Source organism: Rousettus aegyptiacus, unplaced genomic scaffold, assembly GCF_014176215.1.
Source record: "Rousettus aegyptiacus isolate mRouAeg1 unplaced genomic scaffold, mRouAeg1.p scaffold_m13_p_8, whole genome shotgun sequence".
In the NCBI taxonomy this organism is placed as follows: Eukaryota; Metazoa; Chordata; class Mammalia; order Chiroptera; family Pteropodidae; genus Rousettus; species Rousettus aegyptiacus.
The window spans coordinates 52840645-52862381 of NW_023416311.1; the positions used below are offsets into that span (position 1 = coordinate 52840645).

A 21737-nucleotide genomic window follows, 5' to 3' on the forward strand; every position below is an offset into this window, starting at 1 on the left:
TTCATTAGGACAGACACTAGCTATGGCTCTTTTTGGGTCTTTATTTAAAATTTTTCTTTTTTTCCAGGAATATTTAAGGAGCCATAACTCTGAAAGCCTATAACATTTGAATAATTCAAGCATAGAAGCAAATATATGAACTTAAAATCTACATAACACCAAATAAAAGAAGAAAACAACAACAAATAATCCTTCCATCTTGTACAAGCATCTACAAAATGTGTTGTTCTGGGCTTCCAATCAAGATGACAGAGCAGGTAAACGCTGTGTTCAGCTCCCCCCAAAACCACATTAAAATTACAACTAAACAATAGAACAACCATCATTGAGAGTCACCTCAAGTCCAGCTGAATAGAAGTTCTACAAATAAGGACCCCGAGACTAATAGGAGGGGTGGAGATGTGAAACGGGCTGGTCCCACACCTATGTGTGGCGATTAAAAATCAGGAGGGATATCTTGGTTACAGAGGTTCCCTTTGAGGAGTGAGGGGTTCCAGCTCCACACCAGACTCCCTAACTCAGGGTGCCACTACTGGGAAGAGAAAACCCCATAACTTCTGGCTGTAAAACCCAGCAGAGATTGTGGCCAAGTGAGATGGAGGGCTGCTGGAGTCCCAGATGTTCCTGTTAAAGGGCCTTCACACAGACTTGCTTGCTGACAGACTCATTCACTCTGAGCTCCAGTCTGAAGCTGCAGCTTGAGAGGCACCAGGGACATATAGGGAGGAACTGAATTGTCTGGTTTCAGAATGAGGACTGGAGGGGCAGCTTTCTCCCAGACAGAAGTGCTGGCAGAAGCCTTTGTTCCTTTGTTGAGCCTTTCCCACAAACCAGCCTGCAGGCACTGTGTCTGAGTCTCCATCAACTTCGCTAACACCGGCACATCCTGTCCTGGTGATTCCCTGAGACCCCGCCCCATCCAACTTGCAGGCCCACCCAAGCCACTTCCAGTGGCTTTTTCATACAAATGGTCTGTCTTGGCTCATGCTATGGACAAAGAACCCAAACAAACAGTATCTGGTCTCAACAAGCCCCATACCTCTTGCTAAACAGCCCCAAGTCCGGCACTAGCAGCAACTGGCCTCAGTTTACAACTTGGCTTCTCTCAGGAACCTCCAAGCCTAGCACAAATGGCAACCATGTGCAGATAACTTTGTAGCCTTTGTAGCTCATACCAAGTGGCCCTGGGCAAAGCACAGGCAGCAGCTGATCTTAGCCTGCACCAGAGCCCCTCCTGAGAGGTCCTAGAACCAACATACCTAGTGGCCAGCTTTGGACCACACAAGTGCATCACCCGAACAACATCTGCAAAGGACACACCCAAAGGGCAGACTCAGCAGGCAGCAGAGCCCTGCTAAAGCAAATCCTGCTCCCTAGGGTTAGCTCCCCCACAACAGCTCCTCCACAGTAGTCATTTCTCATAACCAATCAGCCTGAGGGTCGTCCCCTCCCATTGACATGCCAACAGCAATCAAAGCTCAACTACAACAGAAGGGCACACTCGACCCAATACAAGGGACATCTCTGGAGCATCTAGATCAGATGACTAGAGAGACCGCACCCTAGTCCCCACAGGACACCTACGATATAAGGCTACTCTACCAAGACCAGTAGACATAGCAGCTCTACTTAATACACAGAAAAAAACAGGGAGGTAGACAAAATTAGGAGACAAAGAAATATATCTCAAATAAAAGAACATAACAAAGCTCTAGAAAACAAAACAAAATGGAAACAAGCAATCTACCAGATATAGAGTTCAAAACACTGTTTATATGGATGCTCAGTAAATTAGGGGAGGAGGAGATAAACTCAGTGAGAACTTCAGTGAAGAGATAGGAAACATAAAAATGGAGATAGAACATAGAAAAATGAACCAGTCAGAAATGAAGAATACAATAACTAAAATCAGTAATATATTAGAGAGGATCAACAGTAGATTAAATGAAGCAGAGTTTTAAATCAGCAATTTGGAAGATAAAGTAGCAGAAAATACCCCATCAGAACGGCAACAAAAAAAAGAATCCCCTCCCTCCAAAAAAAGATAGTTTAAGGGGCCTCTGTGAAAACACTGAGGATACCAACATTTGCATCTTAGGGATACCAGAAGGAGAAGAGAGAAAGCAAGAAATTGAAAACCTATTTGAAGAAATATATTAGAAAACGTTCCTAATCTGGAGAAGGAAATAAACATAAAGCCCAAGAAGCACAGAGAATCCCAAACAAGATGAACCTAAAGAGACCCACACCAAGACACATCATAGTTAAATGCCAAAGGTTAAAGACAAAGAGATAATCTTAAAAGCAGCTAGAGAAAAGCAGTTAATTACCTATAAAGGAGCTCCTATAAGACTGTCTGCTGATTTTGACAGAAACTTTGCAGGCCAGAAGGAACTGGCATGAAATACTCAAAGTGATGAAAAGTAAGGACCTACAATCAAGATTACTCTAAGCTGCAAACCTATTATTTATAATCGAAGGACAGATAAAGAGCTTTCCAGACAAGAAAAAGTTAAAGGAGTTCATCCCACCAGACCAGTATTACAATAAATGTTAAAGGAACTTCTTTAAGAAGAAGGATAAAAAATCAAAAATATGAAAAATAAAAGGGCAATAACTATCCATCTATTAACAACCACTTTAAATGTAATTGGATTAAATGCTCCAATTGAAAGACATAGGGTGGCTGAATGGATAAGAAAACAAGACCCACACATATGCTGCTTATGACACTCACTTCAGATCAAAAGACACAGGTAAAGGGTTGGAAAATGGTATGTCATGAAAATGGAAACCAAAAACAAACAAAAAAACACAAAAAGTGGGTAAACAGTACTTATCCAGACAACATGAACTCTAAAACAAAGGTTATAACAAAAGACAAAGAAGGACCCAGTAATTTCACTTCTGGATATTAATCTGCAGAAACCCAAAACACTACTTCAAAAAGACATATGCATCCATATGTTCATTGCAGCATTATCAACAACAGCCAAGATATGGAAGTAACCTAGGTGTCCATCAATAGATAAAGGGATAAAGAAGAATTGATACATATACACAATGTAATATTACTCATCGATTTAAAAAAATGAAGTTCTGCTATCTGAAACAACATGGATGGACCTAGAGGGTATTATGCTAAGTGAAATAAGTCAGATAGAGAAAGACAAATTGCATATGATTTCACTTATATGTGGAATCTATAAAACAAAATAAATGAACAAACCAAACAGAAACAAATTCATAAATACAGAGAACATTTTGATGTTTACTGGATGGGAGAGGACTTGGGGGGATGGGTGAAAAAGAGGAAGGGATTAAGAAGTACAAATTGGTAGTTAAAAAATAGTCATGGAGATGTAAGGTATAGCATAGGAAATACAGATAATAATATTGTAATAATGATATTTGGTGTCAGATAAGTACTAGATTTATCAGGGTGATCACTTTGTAAGTCATATAAATGTCTAATCACTATGTCATACATCTGAAACTAATATAATATTGTATGTCACTGTAACTGAAAAATAAAAAATATTTTTAAAAAAGTATTATTCCTGAATTAATAAACTAGTTCTTAACCCTTTTAAGCTTTAATTTTCCAGGGCATGGCTGTAATGTTCAAGAGTTTTACAACTCAGTTTTGCTTGTATGGTTCTGGTGGCATCTCTATCATATCTCCTGATTACTTAAGCTTTGAAGTGGAAGAAGTATATCAAGATCATTCTGACGCGCAGTATCTGTGTTCTTGATCTATTAACTAACCGGGTATAAGAAAGCTTAGAGAAGATATAACGTAAAATATAGAGCACTTTCTACTTTTATTCTTGATTAAAATCTGGGAGCATCTCTGGCTCTATTTTGCCTTCTTTTAAAGCAAGCAATAGCAATCTAAAAACGCCAGAAAAGGATCTCGTTGTATTTTTCTTTGAAGGCAAAGAGACTAGTACTCATAAATTATCTACCCGTAGGGGGAAAAAAAGGATGGAAAAACAACAAAATGAAACTTCTTTTCATTCACTTTTCTGCAACTGTGTCTTTAGATCTGAAGAGAGTGTCTTACAGGCAGCATATGTGTGGGTCTTGTTTTCTTATTCATTCAGCCTCCTTTATGTCTTTTGATTGGAGCATTAATCCATTTACAACCTAAAGCAGAAGAAACAACTTCTGATGTCATTTTAGCGCATAACCTTTTTTTGAAACTAAATACGAAATTGTAAGAAGGCTCACTTAATATGCAAATCAGTATCATCATCAAGAACAGACGTGGGAACTTATTCAGCTTCTCATTACATACAAAATACTTATTGGTTAGTCGAAGTCATATCAATAAAAATGATAATAATAATAGCAAACATTAAATAATTATTATATGCTAGTCATTATAAGTGTATTATCTCATATTTACTCAGAAAAACTCCATGAAATAGGTACTATTTATCCCAATTTAATTTTATTTATTTATTTTTAAGAATCAATTTTAGTGAAGCATAATTTAAGTGCAATAAAATGAATGTATTTGATGAGTTTTGAAATATACATATCCTTGTGAAGCCACAACCATAATCAAGATATAGAACAATTTCCTTACCTGTAAAAGTGTCCTTGTGCCCCTTTCACAGTTTTTTCTCCTCTGTCCCTAACCCGACATATTACTTCTCCACTTTCTGTCACTATACATTGGTTACATTTTCTAGAACTGAATATAAATTTATATATATATAGAAATCATGCTGTATGTGTGTGGCTTCTTTCACTCGACATGATTCTGAGATTCTTTTCCATTTGGTCGTGTGTATCAAGAGTTAATTAATTAAATTTTTAATGTGTATGGATATGTCATATTTTATTTACCCATTCTCCTGTCGATGGTCATTTGTTTGTTGTTTCAAAATATTTGGCTTTTGCTAGGTTTTTATGAGGCTATTTATCTTTTTATACAGTTGTAATAGTTCTTTATATGTTCTGGATATAAATCCTTCGTCATATAGATGTATTACAATATTTTCTTTTAGTCTCTGTGACTTGAACTTTTATTCTTTTAACAGTAGTTTTCAAAGATCAAAACTTTTTAATTTTGTTGAAGTCCAATTTTAACGATTTTTTCTTTTATCAATTGTTTTTGTGTCTTATTTAAGATATATTTGCCTTCTCCACGGTTATAAAAACTTTCCCTTATGATTTTTCCCAGGAGTTTTATAGTTTTGGATTTAAGTCTACGATTTATTTCTGATTAATTTTTGGTATGGCGTGAGGTAAAAATTGATGTTTTTTCCCCATATATACAGTTGTTCTAGCCCCATTTTGTTGAAAGGAGTTTCCTTTTGCCATTGAATTGCCCTGGTACTCTTGTCAAAAAATCAGTTGACCACATGAGTCTATTTCTGAGCTCTATTCTGTTCCATTAATGTATGTCTACTCTTTTACCAATACTGCACTGTCTTGATTATTGTAGTTTTATGGAAAACTTTGAAATCAGATAGAATGAGTGAGTCCTACACATTTATTTATTTATTTATTTATTTATTTATTTATTTATTTATTTAGTGACTTTGGCTATTTTAGGTCCTTTGTATTTCCATATACATTTTTAAAACAGCTTGACAATTTTTACAAAAATCTGCCTGGATATTTGATTGGGATGACATAGAATCTATACATTAATTTAAGGAAGAATTGATATCAACAATATTGAGTCTTTTGAGCCATGAGCTAGTTTAATTCTATATTTGTTTAGATTTTAATTTCTCTTAGAAATTTATAGTTTTCAGTGTAGAAATCTTCTGCTGAAATAAATTTTTTTTGTTAAATTTATTCTTAAATGTTTTGTTTTTAAATATTGTAAATAGAAACTTTTGATCTTATGTTCTAATTGTCTGCTGATGATATATAAAAAAGACACGATTTTTGTATACTAACCTTGTATCTTGTGACTGTGATAAACTCGCTTACTAGTTCTAATAGTTGTTTTGTTGATTCCCTTGGATTTTCCATGTGAAACAATAAAAATTGGAAACTTACCTTATAGTAAATTTTCATTTTGCTTCCAAATCTCTAAAACCTTCAAGTAGTTGTCCTTTGTATTTTTTTTCCCAATATTTATCGGTATTATCTACAAAGGAATTAGAACACCTTATTATTATTCCTATTTTATAATGAAGAAATTGAGACCATGGGAAATTAATAAACTTGACCACTGTCACATAGTAGCAAGTGGAAGGCATATTTTAACTCCAGATCTATCTTAATTTAGAGCTTTTGCTATATAAGTGTATATGAAATTTACTCTACCACAGTGCCAACTGAATGTTCACTAACTATTAATTAACTTAAAATGACATTTTCTTCTTGTTTATGACTGATTTCTTGGATTCTGATATCTCAGTGAGAATGAGAAATACCATCTGACTGAAAGTCATTTGTTTTTGTTTTGTTTCATTTGTTTGCTTTTGTTCAGTTTTTCTTTCACTTGGTATAGACATGGTCAAGAGTTAGTAATTTTTGCTTTCTCCCACTCTTAGTGCCATTTGCTGAAGTAGAAAAGAAACATTCTATCTTACTAAGGGCAAGGAGAATTAAACATAATTTATCACGTATACTTAAAACTTAAAAGTAAAATTTTTCCAGGCAGCAATTTTCAGACATATTTAACATAAAGATGAAAGATATGCTTAAAAATACATATTTAGATATTTTTACTTTTTTCAGGTTTTTGATAATAAAAAGGGCATAAGTAACATGTACATCTTTTCACTATCAGCATCCTTTTGATTCCCCATGGTATTGTGGGACATGTATACTTTGTCTTTCTTTTCCTAGAAGAATGAATGTGTTAGAAATGGTTAATTCTTTTTTTTCAGCTTTAATGAACTCGGTCAGATTTAATTACACTTGTTAGAAGTTTAGTTTATTGATTTTTTTCAAAGAGCTAGTTTTAGATTGTTACTTTTTGCTACCGAATTAGGACTTTTTAAGTTGTGTTTACTTTTTTTGTTTTCTCTTTTATAAATTTCTGATTTTATTTTTATTAATCTCTTTTTTTTGGTACTTTTAGTTTTTCGAAATCAAAGCTTAGTTCATTTATTTTCATTTTTCCTTGTTGCCACACATCTTTTTGGCCATCTCCCAGCACTTTTGATATATAGTATTCTTATTTATGTTCATTTCTAAATAGACGGTAATGGCAGTTTTGATTTACATCTTAGTCTAGGGTTAGTCTGGGGTTCCTTGAAACAGTGCCTGAGACAAAGCTTGGGTGTGAGTTGTTTATTTGGGAATATAAACTTAGGCATCAGGTGTGGGGGACAGTGGAGGTGAGTAGTGAACATAGAAATGCCAAGACCAGGATCCTTTATCAAGATGGGCAAAGGTACTCAAACTCATGGGACCTTTTGAGGAGCCTTTTGAAACATATCTGAGAATAGTTTACCGGAAGATTAAATGGGGATACACTTATCCATCAGCTCCCAATTTTCAATAGTTCAAGGGTAGTCCTATGGGTCTAAGTCCCTTGCATTTTGAGGTTGAACAAATCTAAGTACAGAACAGATTCCTCTAACTGCCTCATGCCACAGCATCAGAGAAGCCCAAGGCAGGAAGAGAGATGATTAAGATGCATATGATCCAAGGGCAAGTGCTCTCAGATGCTGTGGACAAAGCTAGTCACACCAGTTACCACAGGTGTGACTGTAGTAAGAGAGGGTACCCAGAGGATGTGAAAGTATACCAGTGTGGGGAAGGAAAAAATAATTCTCCTTGTATTCTTCTAGGTTCTTGGGTGAGAACTCCCTGTAATAAAAGACAGATTAACAGGAGAAAAACAAACAGAAGTTTAATAACATAGACATTTGTATTACAGGGGAGACATCCAGGCAACTGAGTAATTCTTCTGAGTGGCCCAAGTTATCGCCTTAAATATCATTTTAAATTAAAGACAAAAGCTGTTGTGGGAGGAGAGTTGCAGTTATGCGGGGTTACAGGCAAAGCACGGTAGAGTATGGGCAGATTTAAATGTTGCCTTCTCTATTGATAATAGTTTTTCTAAAGAGATTTAGAGTTATTCCCTTCTTCCTAGAACAGAGAAGGAGACACTCATACGAATGGAGATTTTCCTTACAAATGTAAATTGCTCTGACAAAAGGGTAACTTCTATTAGTTTTTTAGAATTTCTCCTTTTTCTACTGTTTCTTATAAATAATAAGCCTAAAATAATTCTTATGCCAAAGAGGCATATTTTGAGTGACAAATTCTGTTCCCCTTCACATTTTTTTTTTTAAATAAAAGAGTTCTTTAGGACATGTTTTTAAAATGTTCATAGACTTATTTTTTGCTTCCCTTCTGCTGTTAATTTCACATTTTACCCATCAGCTTTTTTGGGTAAATTTCATACTTTCTTTGGATTGTTTCTTTTCTAAAAATCTAACCACTCTCAACATGGAAGAAATCCTTTTTGGAAGAGAAAGTCTTGTTTATCAGTAGGAAACAAAGAACCAAAATTTATTTACCTTAAGATCTAGTAACTGCTAATATCCAGAATATTCCCCCAAATCCTCCTAATCTAATAAACCAGTATTTATAGTGCATTGTGACAAATCCTACAGAAAGTATGCAAAGGGCAATGGGAAGATAGGGAAGTGAAAAAAAAAAAAAGAAACTAGACTTTATAGTTTAGAAAGGAGTCAGAGATAATATGATTTTTGAGAGGGGCCTTTTTTAGTGGGTAAAATTTTTTTGGCATAAAGTGCAGTATGAATAGAGGCACTGAGATTTGAATAAACTCTGTGTGTACAGAGAGTGGATAGTGCTTAATTTCAGTAGGGAATCAGCTTATCTGCTCTGTTCATTCTGGGCCCTGATATTTTTCCCATAATTTCCAGATGGGGTCTACCTAGTCTAATCATTCATCCAAAACAATAATTAAAGTGGCTTTATTATATGTAATTTGTGAACACAACAGAGGATACATACCTTTTGGCTATAGCAGACTGTGATTAATTTAATGTAATTAGTTTTTAAAAAAATCATTTTATATCCATAGACACACAGGTGATGCTTTGTTATAGAGACACTATGGTTTTTAGAGAATTGTCATAACTAGATCTGTGATTTTAAAAGATTGCTCTGGTAGTAGTATAAAGGATGAAATGGAGAAAGCCTAGTCAAGTGAGAGATAATGAGAGCCAACACTAAAATACTCTAAGAGAGAACAGAGATAATGGAACAGATTCAAGAGATATTTAGAACAGATATTGGCCTGAACCTGGTAACTGATTAGGTTTGGAAGATGAGAAAGAGAAGCCATGGATGATTTGGGAAAAATAACTGAGATTGAAAACATGAAGTTATTTCTCATTATTTGAAAAAAGCTAATTCTCCTGCAGAGGCTGTTTAATCTCTCAAGTTAGAAAGTAAATCACTTCAGTTTCACATTTTAAAGTGGAGGTAAAAAAACCTCAGTGGTATGAATGGTATGAAATACATGAACTTCAGAAATGTGAGTTAGCAAATCGAAGGGCTCTCTTTGAGCCTTTCAATATATTTCTTTTACTTTAATGGGATTGAAGGAAGAGAAAGGAAGAGGATTATCTTCAGAGTGAACTCAAAGGTAAGAAGAATTACAAGGAGACTACATAAATGGCAGGACTGTAGTATGTACTAAAAAAAAATGCAGAATAATTGACTCTGCTTAGTAAACAACAATTTTCTCTCACACTCATTTAAATATTAAAAGTGATTGATGAAAACTAAGTTTTCAAAAATCAGAAAAGATTTTCTAATTGTCAAGATTAAAGAGTTGAGAAAACATCGTTTGTTTCTTTGGATCTTTTAGTGAATGAGCACTGAGAAGTTATAAATTAATACATCTTTCACTATTATAGCACAATTTCACATGATAGATGACATTAATGTGTATTATTATTTTCCTCTCTTATTCCTCTCTTTACTTACTCTCTTTTCTGGTACCATTTTCTCTTAACAATCAGATTGAACTAGGTGTAATAAGACATAGAAAAAATTAGGGTGAACTGTCCACAAAAGATCTGCTCATCATCATGAAGATTCTCATAGAGACTGAATTATCCCAATAGGATGATGATATTTTCTTGGAAAAAAGACTTTACATAATGAGAAATATTTGTGTGTATTGATTTTTTTTGGAAAGGGATGTATTTGTTCTGGCTGAAAATCAGATGCTAACAGGCCATTATTATAGCTGACTGTGAAAACATCGCTACATGACTGGCCAACAACTTCCATAAATTCTTGTACTTTTCATTCTCAGTCAAAAGAAACCATCAGAATGATTTGTGTTCTCCATCCTGGAGTTAAACGTGTGGACTGCTCTTAGAGGCAATGCATCTACAATATTACTTTCTCTTTCTTTAATAACTGGTTTTTAGAATTCTTAAGTGGCCATAATTTTGGACTGGTAGAAAATATTTGTACTACAAATTGTCAGAGCGTGTATTAAGGGATAATTGCTTTTAATAGAGCAAGAAGACATGCCAGAAGTAAAGAACAATTTATATTATGAGAATTAAAGCAATTATCTGGCTACTTAGGGAGAAATAATCCTTCCTTTTGTTAGTATCTTGCAAATTTGAAATGTTTTCTGTCTTAAAGTCTCCAAATAATTTCTTCGGTTTTTCCACTGCATTTTATGTGTATGACTATATTATCTTAATGATCCTAGTGTAAGTAGATAAAAAGAGTCCTCCTTGCATTATTAAATCTATCTTCCTAGGAAATATTCAATTTAACAAGTAATTTGATAAAAAATGAATGACCTCAAATAATATTGTGTAACTCCTAGATACAAAGTTCTGAGTTAGGGTAAAATAACTGTTTATTCTGTAAGTAGAATTAAACTTTCTGTCATCAAATCTGCCACAGATATTCTCACCGCACAAGTGACTTTTGTCCCCCCAAGGAAAATAATTTTTAAAAAACAACAGTGGCTCTGCCTCTCCCCCTTTTCCTTCCTGTTCTTCTCTTCTTTTTCCTCTTAAACTGTTTGGTATGAAAGTCATTTAGGGCCAGAGAAAGGTAGGTATCTGGAAGTGGGGAGGGGAAGGAGGCCTGAGAGGACACTAGAGAGGGCTGAGAGTGGTATCATTGTAGCCTTGAGCAAGGTGTGGGACTCTGAGAAGTGTGAGGACATCTACATGGTATAGGAGTCAGACCCTGAGCTTAGTGAGGTGGGCATGTAGCCATGTGGTCAGCTTAGCATGGTGTTTGAGGTTAACCACTCTAAGGGCATCCTTACAAGGGGGCAGCTCAGAGTAGATAGTGGAATCCAAAGGTGTGAGAAGGGTTCCCTTCCCATAAAAGAGAGAATGAGGTGGTGATTATGAGCAACTAGTTAATTATGGGGGGGGGGGGATGATTAAAAAAGTATATTAAGAATAATATGAATTAAAAATTTCACTGTCAGAGGGACAGTTACAAACACAAAAAGAGAAAATTAAAATGAACCTCATGGTATTAGATCGCAATTAGTGTAAAAAACCTCATGTTGGTATAAGTATATGGTTTACAGTATGTAGATAGATATAAAAATAAACATAAATATATATGAATGCACACACACAGACACATACACACACAACCATGTATTCTCTAGCTTTGCCCATGAGGAGAGTTTGTGTTCAGCAATTCTCAATGACAGTGGCACATCTAAAGCCCAGATCTTGATTTCCTAACGTCGTTTTCCACTGAAAAAAAATCAATCGATGACGGATTCCAGGTCTTGGATGGGGGATTACAAGATGGCGTTGAAAAATCTTGTGACATGAAGTAAGAAAGTACTCAAAAAATAATAGGGACATGTCAGAAGGATGTAAGATCTAGATGAAAGGGACTCCAGTAACTAAATTTGGAAATCGAACATCAATATAAATAATGATAAGAATGGATTGTAAACTATTTAATAAAATTGGAATTCATGAGTCTTTTTTGATATAAATAGATGAATACATTAAAAACATTATGAGAAATGGAATTTTTACGTAGTTTAAAATAATACTAACCATATAGAGAAAAAGTTATAGCATCATTTTGGTGATATTCCTGCCAAATATGCATAATCTGAATCTCATTATGAGGACAAAACTTCAAAAAATCCCAGTTGAAGGAACTTTTATACAATAACTAGCTTGTAATCTTAAAAATGTCAAGATATGAAAGTCAAAGTGAGACTGAGGTACAGGCCAGAGTGAAAGACATTAAAAAGACATGATAAGTAAATGTAATATGTGATTCTTTTAATATAAAAGATATTATTGAGACAATTGGCAAAACATGAATAGGACATGTGGATGATTTGTAATATGTTAGTGTCAATTTCCTGAGTTTGATGGTTATGTTGTGATTGTCTAGCAGAAAAATGTTCTCGTTTGTGGTAACTACCTGAGAAAGTGTCTGAGGGTAAACGGGCATCAGATCAACAATTTACTCTTCAATGGTTTCTGAAAAAAGTTTTTAGTAATTATTTGAACATTTCTGTAAGTTTGAGAGTATTTCAAGATAAATATCCTTAAAAAAGAAAATAACTAATCACAATATTCCTCATGGCTTATTATTGAGTATGTCCATTATTGCATAGAAAAGACCACAGCACTCTGAAGTTGACTCTTTACCCCTTGTGCTTCGACTCAGTTTTTCGCCATGCAAAGCGACGTCTATAGGAGATGTTTTCCCAGACCAAATCAGCAGTTAATATTGTCTAAATGAAATGATTACCAACAAGCCAAAGTACTTCAAAACAGCTTGTGGAAGGGCTTGTGGACATTTTACTGTCAGGTTTTTCCTATTAAATCAAAACAGAAAGCTTTCTCTTAGGTCCCATGCTTCATGTAATTTTAAGAAGTCCTTCCATGTCAAGCTTTAACTGATACTTTAAGGCACTTTTTATATCTCAGAATTCGTGAGCTGCAGCTAATTGCTATTTGGTGCTGAACCTGATCCAGACTTACTAATACCTCTGTACCTTGACCTGTTTGTTTCTCCCTCATATCTTAGTTCATAACAGGGATGAATTTTAAAACAAACATGATTTGAAAATCTTCCACGAGTAAAAGACCCAAGGAGGAAGGTGCAAAGACAAATATACTTAAATTACTTAAGTTTCCTAAGATGATAACTTGATGTCATTTAAATAAGTTTTTGCTCATTATACCTTCTGAACAGATATACTTGAATATGAAATGGCTCACCTTCTTTAAACTGTACTATGGAAAATGTTGCTTCATTTCATGTAGATAAACTTAGTTTATTTGCATGTATAAATTATTTCTACATTTTTGGTTAACATGGTATGAAATGATTATTATAAAAATTAACAAAAAACATTTCCAAAATATTTGTGGGAGTAAGCATACTTGTGTTCTCTAATTTGTGGATTCACCTATTGAACAAGTCCTACTAATTTAAAGAATATATTAACAATATATATTTATAAAATGTTCTGATTTACCTGAAAATATTTAAGTTTTTAGTTTTATATTGTGACATGTTAAACCATTTCTTTATTTACTATGTCATATTTGTTGAATAATGATTGTGTACAGAAAGTATATGACCAGAGAATAGGTATTTTTAAGACTTATTTAAATCTAGTTAACATGCAAAAAATACATGTGCATTTTACCTTTTCATTACAAAATCAATTAAAATGTAAACTTGTTTGGTGAAATAGCTAAATCTGTGAAATTTTAATTATTTTCATTTAATTAAAGGCAAAAATCAGTGATACTTAACGATTGGTTGAAAATTATGAAGTGACTATTGGGCCTTAACTTGTTTTATTTTTCTTATTGTACCCTGAAAGCCTAAGAAGTTAGGTGCTTTGGAGAGAAGTGCTTTCTTACTTGTCCTTCTTAGTTGTTTTACTTCTGAGGAAGATAAGAAAATATTGATTTAGAAAAGGATGATTACTTCATTTGAATAGAATGGGAATTTAAATTCATGTGGTTTTTGTCTGTTTGTTTGTTTGTTTTGCTATTATCCTCGCCATCTGCCTTCCATGTTTTGTTTAAAAAGATCATTTCTTTTTTCTAATTCCTCTTTCCAAATTCCCATCAATAATTGTTTTTGAAATAGCAACCATGTTTGCATTGCAGAGATTCTTGGGAGATTTTGAGACTACTGATTAATAGTCTCTACCCATACCAGGAAAGACAAAGGATCTGGAAACTTAGAACAGAGGAAGAAAGACTGGTCTACTGTTGAAAACTCATGGACAGTTTCTGTGTCTCTGTATGAGTTTGGTGTACAATAGAAAATTAAAAATCTATCCTTATCTCAGGGCTGAGCAGTGACAATTGTCATTGTTTTCAACATAACCCAAAATTGCTGTTAATGTTCTCGTAGCTGAAGCCAAGATTCATAAATTCTTTCATTTACTGAACACAGCCAGGCACTTTGCAGAGGACTGAGGATAAAATGATGCCCAAGTCAGTCATGGTTCCTGCCCTTATGGGGCTTCTAGTCTAGTAGTGGAAACAGAGTAAATAAGTGAAAACAAAGCAAGAAAACAGTATACATTGTGCTGAATGCTATGAAGAATGATAGAAGTGAAGAGGAAAGATAGAGATGGCTGTAACCCAGAAGTAACAAGCAGAGAGAACAGCTTTTTCTCAATGGCCTGTGGGAGAATGGTATTGAGGGTAGGGAGTGTTCTGTTGGGCATACAGATTGGTAGGAACTCCAGACAGGTTTGTAGAACCAGGTTCATTGTAAGGGAACAGGGCTTACAACCAGGAGAAGGGGGGCATGGCAGTGAGGACAAACTTTGTCCTCTGAATTTTGGTGTAGGAGTACAAGAGCTTTTAATAAGTGGTTTTTACTCTACCTAAACATTTAAAAATGTGCAAATGGCTTCTGTTACTTAAAACCCTCCAATAGCTTCCCATGTTACTAGAATACATTCCAAGTTTCTTACCATGGCTTTCTAGGCTCTGATTCAGGCCTCTGACTATTTTTAATTTTCTCTTTTGTCTTTCTTCTACTTGCTGTACTTCAGAAACATTAGACCTTGTACACTTCCCCAGTGATGCCAAGCTCTTTCCCTGTGCAGACTCTTTGCACATGCTGGGTCTCCGGTCTGAAATCTCTTCCTCTCTTTCTTCACATTGCTGTCTTCTTTTCATTCTTTAGGTTTCACTCGAATGTCACATGCTCTAGAAGGCCTTTCTTAATCAAGCTGTGCAAAGTAGAAACTCCCCTGTCCCTCACAGCTTTATTTTTTACCCTAGTTTCTTGTTTGTTTATTCCATAATATATTTTATAACTTGTCATTGTTTTCTGTTTACTGTTGGCTTTTTGTTTATTAATCTTCTCTAGTAGAACATAAGGTTGTGAAGTCAGGTTTTTCTTGTTCACCAGACAGTGTCTGTGACATAGAGTTACTTTTATACCACAGGTAAGAAGTAAATGAAAGAAAGGAGCCAAACGGCTATCTGATCAGGGGTGCTGTTCCTGAAACTGAAGTGCCTTGGCACTATCATGCTGATAAGCTTTTTAACACAATGTAAGCCTCATATATATAAAGAACTCAGATGATCAAAATCAAGTGCATCATTTATTTTATAGTAGAAAGAATTTTACAAGTCACGTTTTGACAAGTTTCAGATAGCTCATCAATCTTTTCATCTGAGCAAGAGTTTATATGGTATATTTGTTAGATGGTAGTTATAAAAAATTTCCAAAGATCTATTTTTTATTTTTGTTTGTTTGTTTGTTTGTTTTAATCTGGGAGCTTTCTATTTAGTGGAAAGAAGTAGATTTGATAACAAGAAAACATGGCAGCAATTATTGGTTAGAGTAAGACTTGTTCAGAGGGACTGAAGTAGGCATGTTACCTGCAGCAGATATTTAGACATATGAAATCCACGGATGGCAGTGTCTTTGGAGTCAAGTCTCATTTATCCTCAACATCTTAGCATTACCACAATAAAACCTAATCAATATAGATTGTTTATGTCATATTAACTTTTGTTTTTTTGTGTGTGTGCAGTTATCATTGAAAATGTTTCGGGTTACATCTTTTCCTTATAAATATATAGTGTTCTTTATTAGATTCTCTCATATAAGGTTAGATTCCATAAAGGATAATGTTAACTTTGATCTCCCTTTGAGCTGCATCTGAAATAAAGATCTTTGAAATATATTGATATTCCTAGGTGGTTGGATTTTGAAACACAGAAATATAGAAAATGTCTGTGTATAGAGAGGGAGTGACTTTTTAAGTTTTATGGTCAGTATAAAGAGAGCCAGATATTTAACAATTATATATTTAATTTCAGGCTTGTACTCTAGAGTTCATTATTGCAAATAACCATCATTGTAATTTAGTCATTCTACAGGCGAATTTTCTTTCACTTCAATATAATCATCATTGTCTTTTATGTTCTTCTATTAATAATTTTAAAAATGCCATCCAATTCATGACTGATTATTTAAATAAAATGTGTCTCCTTCAAATAACAATTCCAAAGTTATATAAGATTTATTTATTTATGCTGATAGAAACTAACAGTGGGAGAGCTATAGATGAGTGGAAGAAAAGTTGTTGATTGGTTTAAGTAACATTTTTTGTGATTAATTGTAATGATTTCTGCTTTAAGTTTTATCCAAATGAGAGATGCTTCTGAAAGGGTTAAACAGTTGTGTCATAGACTTCTTTAAAGTCATGCTTTTAATATTTTCCTTATATATTAAATTATTATACCAAACATTCATATATATATATATATGAACTACATGATGTTTTTCAAAATTCAGTGGGGGTGCTGCTGGCACTTTGCAAAGTTGCAGATGTCCACCCCAAACTACAGAGGCAAATGGGGTAGTCGAAAACTCTAGGCAGCCGAAAATAAGCACCTCAGGTGATTCTGAGGCTAGTGACTCATGGTCCACTTTGAGAAATCCTCTTGTAGATGCTATATTTGGAAAAAAATGGAAGGGATCTCAAACCTTTTGATGATATTGCTTCATTTGGTCAGTATTGGAGAACTGGATCTAGGAAGTTAGACGAGCTGTTTTCAGAAAACTCTGTTGTCTCAATTGTGACTTTGTTTCAGACACTCCTCCCCAGAAAATGTCTCTAGGAAAAAAACAAGACTATAACTTCCTGTATATTATTAAGGCTATAGCTGTCAATTGGCTTTGGGGAGATAACTGGAGTCTGATTTAGAGGAGCTAAGCTCCAAAATGATTATGATATCCTCTTATATCTAATATAAAAGAATTAATTTTTCTAAATGTCAGAAAAAAACTATATGTGTGCTGAAAGTAAAATAGATTCTTAAAGATACTTTGATTGCAAAGAGTAGAGTTATGAGTAAATTCCTCAAGGCAGAAGTGTTGTCTGTCTCTGTCTCTGTTCAGTGCCTCAGTTTTGCTGGAGGCCTTAAAGTCTACTAACACTGCCCTGGCCTGATTGGCCGTCCCATTTGTTCTGATGCTCTACTTATTCATTCAATAAGTTAAAAAGCTGTCATATATGCATCAGTATCACTGAAAGAAACAGAGCAGGAGAAAGTCAGAGAGTATGCCTTAGGAAAGTACTGGTCAATCCGTCTAGGGTAAATGATGTTTGGGATGGGAGCTGGATGAAGCCAGTCTGGAAACAAGCTCTCTATTGATCACTTTTATCTAAGAGTGAAAACAATTAAAATGAAGAAGAAGAGCCTATATTATCATGATTTTCTTTGAGAAATTTAAATTTTTCTATATCAGGAAACAATTGGGAAGAGAAAGGAGAAGACCTAGAATAAAAGTCCCCTACCGAAAAAATGTTTTAAAAAATTGTTTCAATTGTATCTGACAGACTTCTGGAAAAAAAAAAGTATTATCTAGTTCTCCTTTTGGATCCAGGTTACCATTTGTTTTATGCTTAAATTTCAATAGGAACATTTTTTTGCTTCTTATGTGCATTTGCTATTTCTAGGATTTTTGAGTCTAAGTAAACTATTAAAAGAGGTATTGAAATCATAAAAGAACACAGGCTTTTCAATTTTCATTTAAAACCCTCCCTGTTGAAATACAGACCCTTCTTTTTCACATTCACTGCAACATAAAGGGCAGAAACAAACTATTTAATTTGTCTGGCAATATTGGCTAGGAAGTAGGAGTTTTAAAGAAAAGGGAGTAATAGGCTTTCAGCTGAATTTTTACTGCTAGGAGATGGCCCAATAGGGTGTTTCCTCTTTCTTTTTAAGCACAAAGAGCTGGGATTTAATTGCATTATAAACTATTTCATCAACGTTTCCATGAAATAACAAGCATCCATATACTTTGTTTTCCTCTTACCGTAATGTCAGAGAGTCAGCTGAAATTAGAGTGAAAAAACATTTTGAGTGAACCAGAAAGTTAATATTCCTAGAGAAATAGAAAGAGACGATCATAAATAAGATCAGGGCTCTCTCTCTTTTGTCCTATACTCAGAGGGAAGAACCTGTTACAGAAATAAAATTAGTTCTTTTGTAGGATCTTCAATTGGCTCTAAAAGGATAAATGAAGCAATGGGCACTAATGCCTCACTGCTTCCATCTAAAGCCAGTGTTTAGGGATAAAAATGGAAGAAAATCTTCCAGATGGAAAGGAATTTGGAGTTGAATTATGGCATAAACACTGGGCTTAGAAGGGAGAAACCGAGGCTTGTGTCCTTAGTCACTTCAGGAATGATCCAAGACATATGTACAATGCCCCTCTCTCTTTTTCCTGGCTCCCAAAAGGAAGTCTCTTTGGAGGAGTGTGTTCATTTCTGTTGTTACCACAGCGGAAACAGGTCTAGTTCTTCCTATAAACATTTTCCCACAAAGTGTTAGTAGTTTTGAATAACAAATGTTTAAAGAATTATGAAGGATTCTCCAACAGCAGTGTTCTCCTCTTGTTAATGTATAAAACCTTCACCTCTATTCTTTATGGACCTTCACTGCTCATTTGGAAAAATATAGTGGCTAAAACCTCAGGTTCTTCAGCAAGAATGTTCAGTTGTCAGAGATATTTACTGATCATTCTATCCAGCATCTGTGCTCCCTAATTCTGTTAATAGCATCCTGGAGTATTGCATCCTAGACTTCGGGTTGGTCAGTTAGTGCCTAACATTGCTAAGACTACAGTGATTCCTTCGGGAACAGGCTTGTGACCCAATCGCAATGACATGATTCAATGAGGCTTTTCCAGGATCTGCTGGGCAAGAGACAAATAGTTGTGTTCTGATCTTGGGTGAGCTGAGCTGTGAGGCAGGATCTGCTGGAGACAATTTGACATCACAAGAAGAGAGGCTGCTTGTTTGATAATGGCACCAACAGAGACCTCTGGGTAAGGATAAGAGAGGGATACTGTTTGCTGATGACATTGTGTGAGTTATTTGTTAAGTTACTTCTGGAGCTGGTTCTAGACCTGCTCCTGGATGTTATAGCTATAGGAATTCATAAACTCCCTTTTTCCTTAAATTGATTTTGTCTGGCTTTTCTGTCATTTGGCAAGAATGAAGCCTAACCAATATAATTAGATTTCTAACTACCTTCCTTATATTCTGCCATTATCTGTTTCATTTATTACCTTCCCTCCACCCCTCCCCTTTCTTTTCTCTTTTATTGTTACTGCTTCCTGAGTTGTTTTTCCTAAAGAAAAATTCCCATTACATTAACCACTTCTAAGGGTCAACATTACTTTTGGAAGCAGCCCCCAAATTTTGGATCTCATGAACCAGTGAGATAAAAATGTTAGGGAGCCCCAAACAGTATTGCCAGTTCTTTTCTCATTAAGTAAGAACACCAGAACCTCCTATCACACTGCTGTCTACTCTTACCATCACTTCATAGCAGCTATTACATTTGATTCCAAATATAGGAAAGCCATAATTCCAGAATAAAGGAAAGACCTTTGAGTCGAATGCATTTTGTTTCTCAAAAACAAAACAAAACCTTATAAATTGTCTTTATTTTTCTCATTTCTCCCCAGTGCAGTGAAAACTTAGACTCAAACCATTACTGGCCCATGGCCAGTTCTTGGAAACCACTGGCCTACTGAATAAAGTGGAAGTTCTGAGCACTGCATTTGAGACTTAATCCATCTGACCTATGGGAAAATGTAATTGCTGTTTCACAAATGTATCTGAAAAATCTCTCCTCTATACCCTGCCCATCTTCTTTTGTCTGAATTTGATTACTCTCCCCACTCCCCCAATTCTCAACTCCTCCTTACTGAGAACTAGCTCACATGTTGTCTCTCTCCCCACTAATGGGAATACTCCCATTCATAATTCATCTCTCCTTTGATTCTGTGCTCCATTACCCTCAGAAGTTTTATAGCTTCCACTTCTACATGCCATGTGCTACTATATTATTACTCACGCACAGTTTGCTCTATGGGCAGGAACTGTGTCTTACATTCATTAATATGCTGCATAGTAAATACCTGTGGATTTTGGGTAGAATTTAAAAATCTCAATATTACAGAAAATAAAGTTTTTAGAAGATATAAAAAGAATATAATTCATAGTGTCTCATTCATTATCAATGGTTTAGTGACAGAAGGTGGTTTAGCGCCAAACGAACAAGATACTACAGGGATGAAGAAGCCAGACATCTGATTCCAAAGGGTCAACAGAAACGAGTGGGAAGAGGAATAGTGATCCTCCCAAAGGAAGGACAAGTTTGGAGTCCTGTGGTTATTTCTGTCTGGTTGGCACTGGATGATGTGAGCTTATGGTCACTGAGGAAGTCCTAACAGGAAGGCAGGTGGCCAGGTTTACCCTAACTGACTTGCAGGCTGACATTCCTATGTAGTCCTGCTTGCTGATTAGAAGAAATGCCACGGTAAGCGTAGAAGTTTGGCGGGATGACAAACAAAAGTCGGGCCACGTGGAATGAGATTAAAGCAGAACAAAGGACAAAAACCTTTTCTGGCAATTCATTTGATTCCAACATCTAGAGAGAAAAATTTTTTGTTAGCCTGATTGGGAAAGAATTAGCAGTTTAGAGGTGTGTGAATGATATTTCTTCCCCCAACATGATATTCTTTGACTCTTTGCTCTGATTCACAAGTAACAGTACAGCAAAATAATGAAGTAGGAAGAAAGAAAAAAATGTGAACCCATCCTCCAAAAGTTAATAAATTCAGAGCAAAGATAGTTTTTTCTCTGGCCCAAACAAGAGCTATCTTTTCCATTTGCCATTGGATTAGAAGTCTGGTAGGCTAGTAGGAAGGTCTTTCTCTCTCTCTCCCTTTCTCTCTCTCTCTCTCTCTCTCTCTCTCTCTGTCTGTCTGTCTCTCTTCCTTCCCCCCACCCCAAATCTAATTACATACTTGGTAAATGACTTGCACTTTTTGCCAATTTGGCGTCCTTCACACTAAAATTCTATAAGAGCAAGAAGCTGCCACAATAGTCCTCTGGGCAAAGTGTTTCTTGTGTAATGCTCTAATTTTGAACTTGCTAATAGAGATTCTGGCTACTCAGAAGGTCCTAAATTAGTTGCATAGATGCTTAGAGGCATCTCTGCCTGACCAGTCTGCTACCGTACATAGTAGAAAAAATAAATTTGAGAAATCGATAGCATTTATCTTGATTCACCATTGTGGGGGCAGAAGGCTGTGTAATAGTAATATTTACAAGCTATGGTTTCAAATACGATAGAATGCTTCATTGTGTTAGTAAAAAATATTGATAGTAAACATTATAATGAGTTGAGTAGGATCTGAACCATGTCAGACAACTGAAATTC

The 21737-nt window shown here is 35.1% G+C and overlaps 1 long non-coding RNA gene across 1 annotated transcript in view; it reads right to left on the minus strand.

The window, feature by feature from the left end:
• Window positions 1-6032: 6032 nt before the first annotated feature.
• Window positions 6033-21737, minus strand: part of LOC107498888 — a 40693-nt gene continuing 24988 nt past the window's right edge. Inside the window, exon 3 of the long non-coding RNA XR_001594147.2 lies at window positions 6033-6115. This is a non-coding gene — a long non-coding RNA (uncharacterized LOC107498888). The remainder of the gene's footprint in view (window positions 6116-21737) is intronic.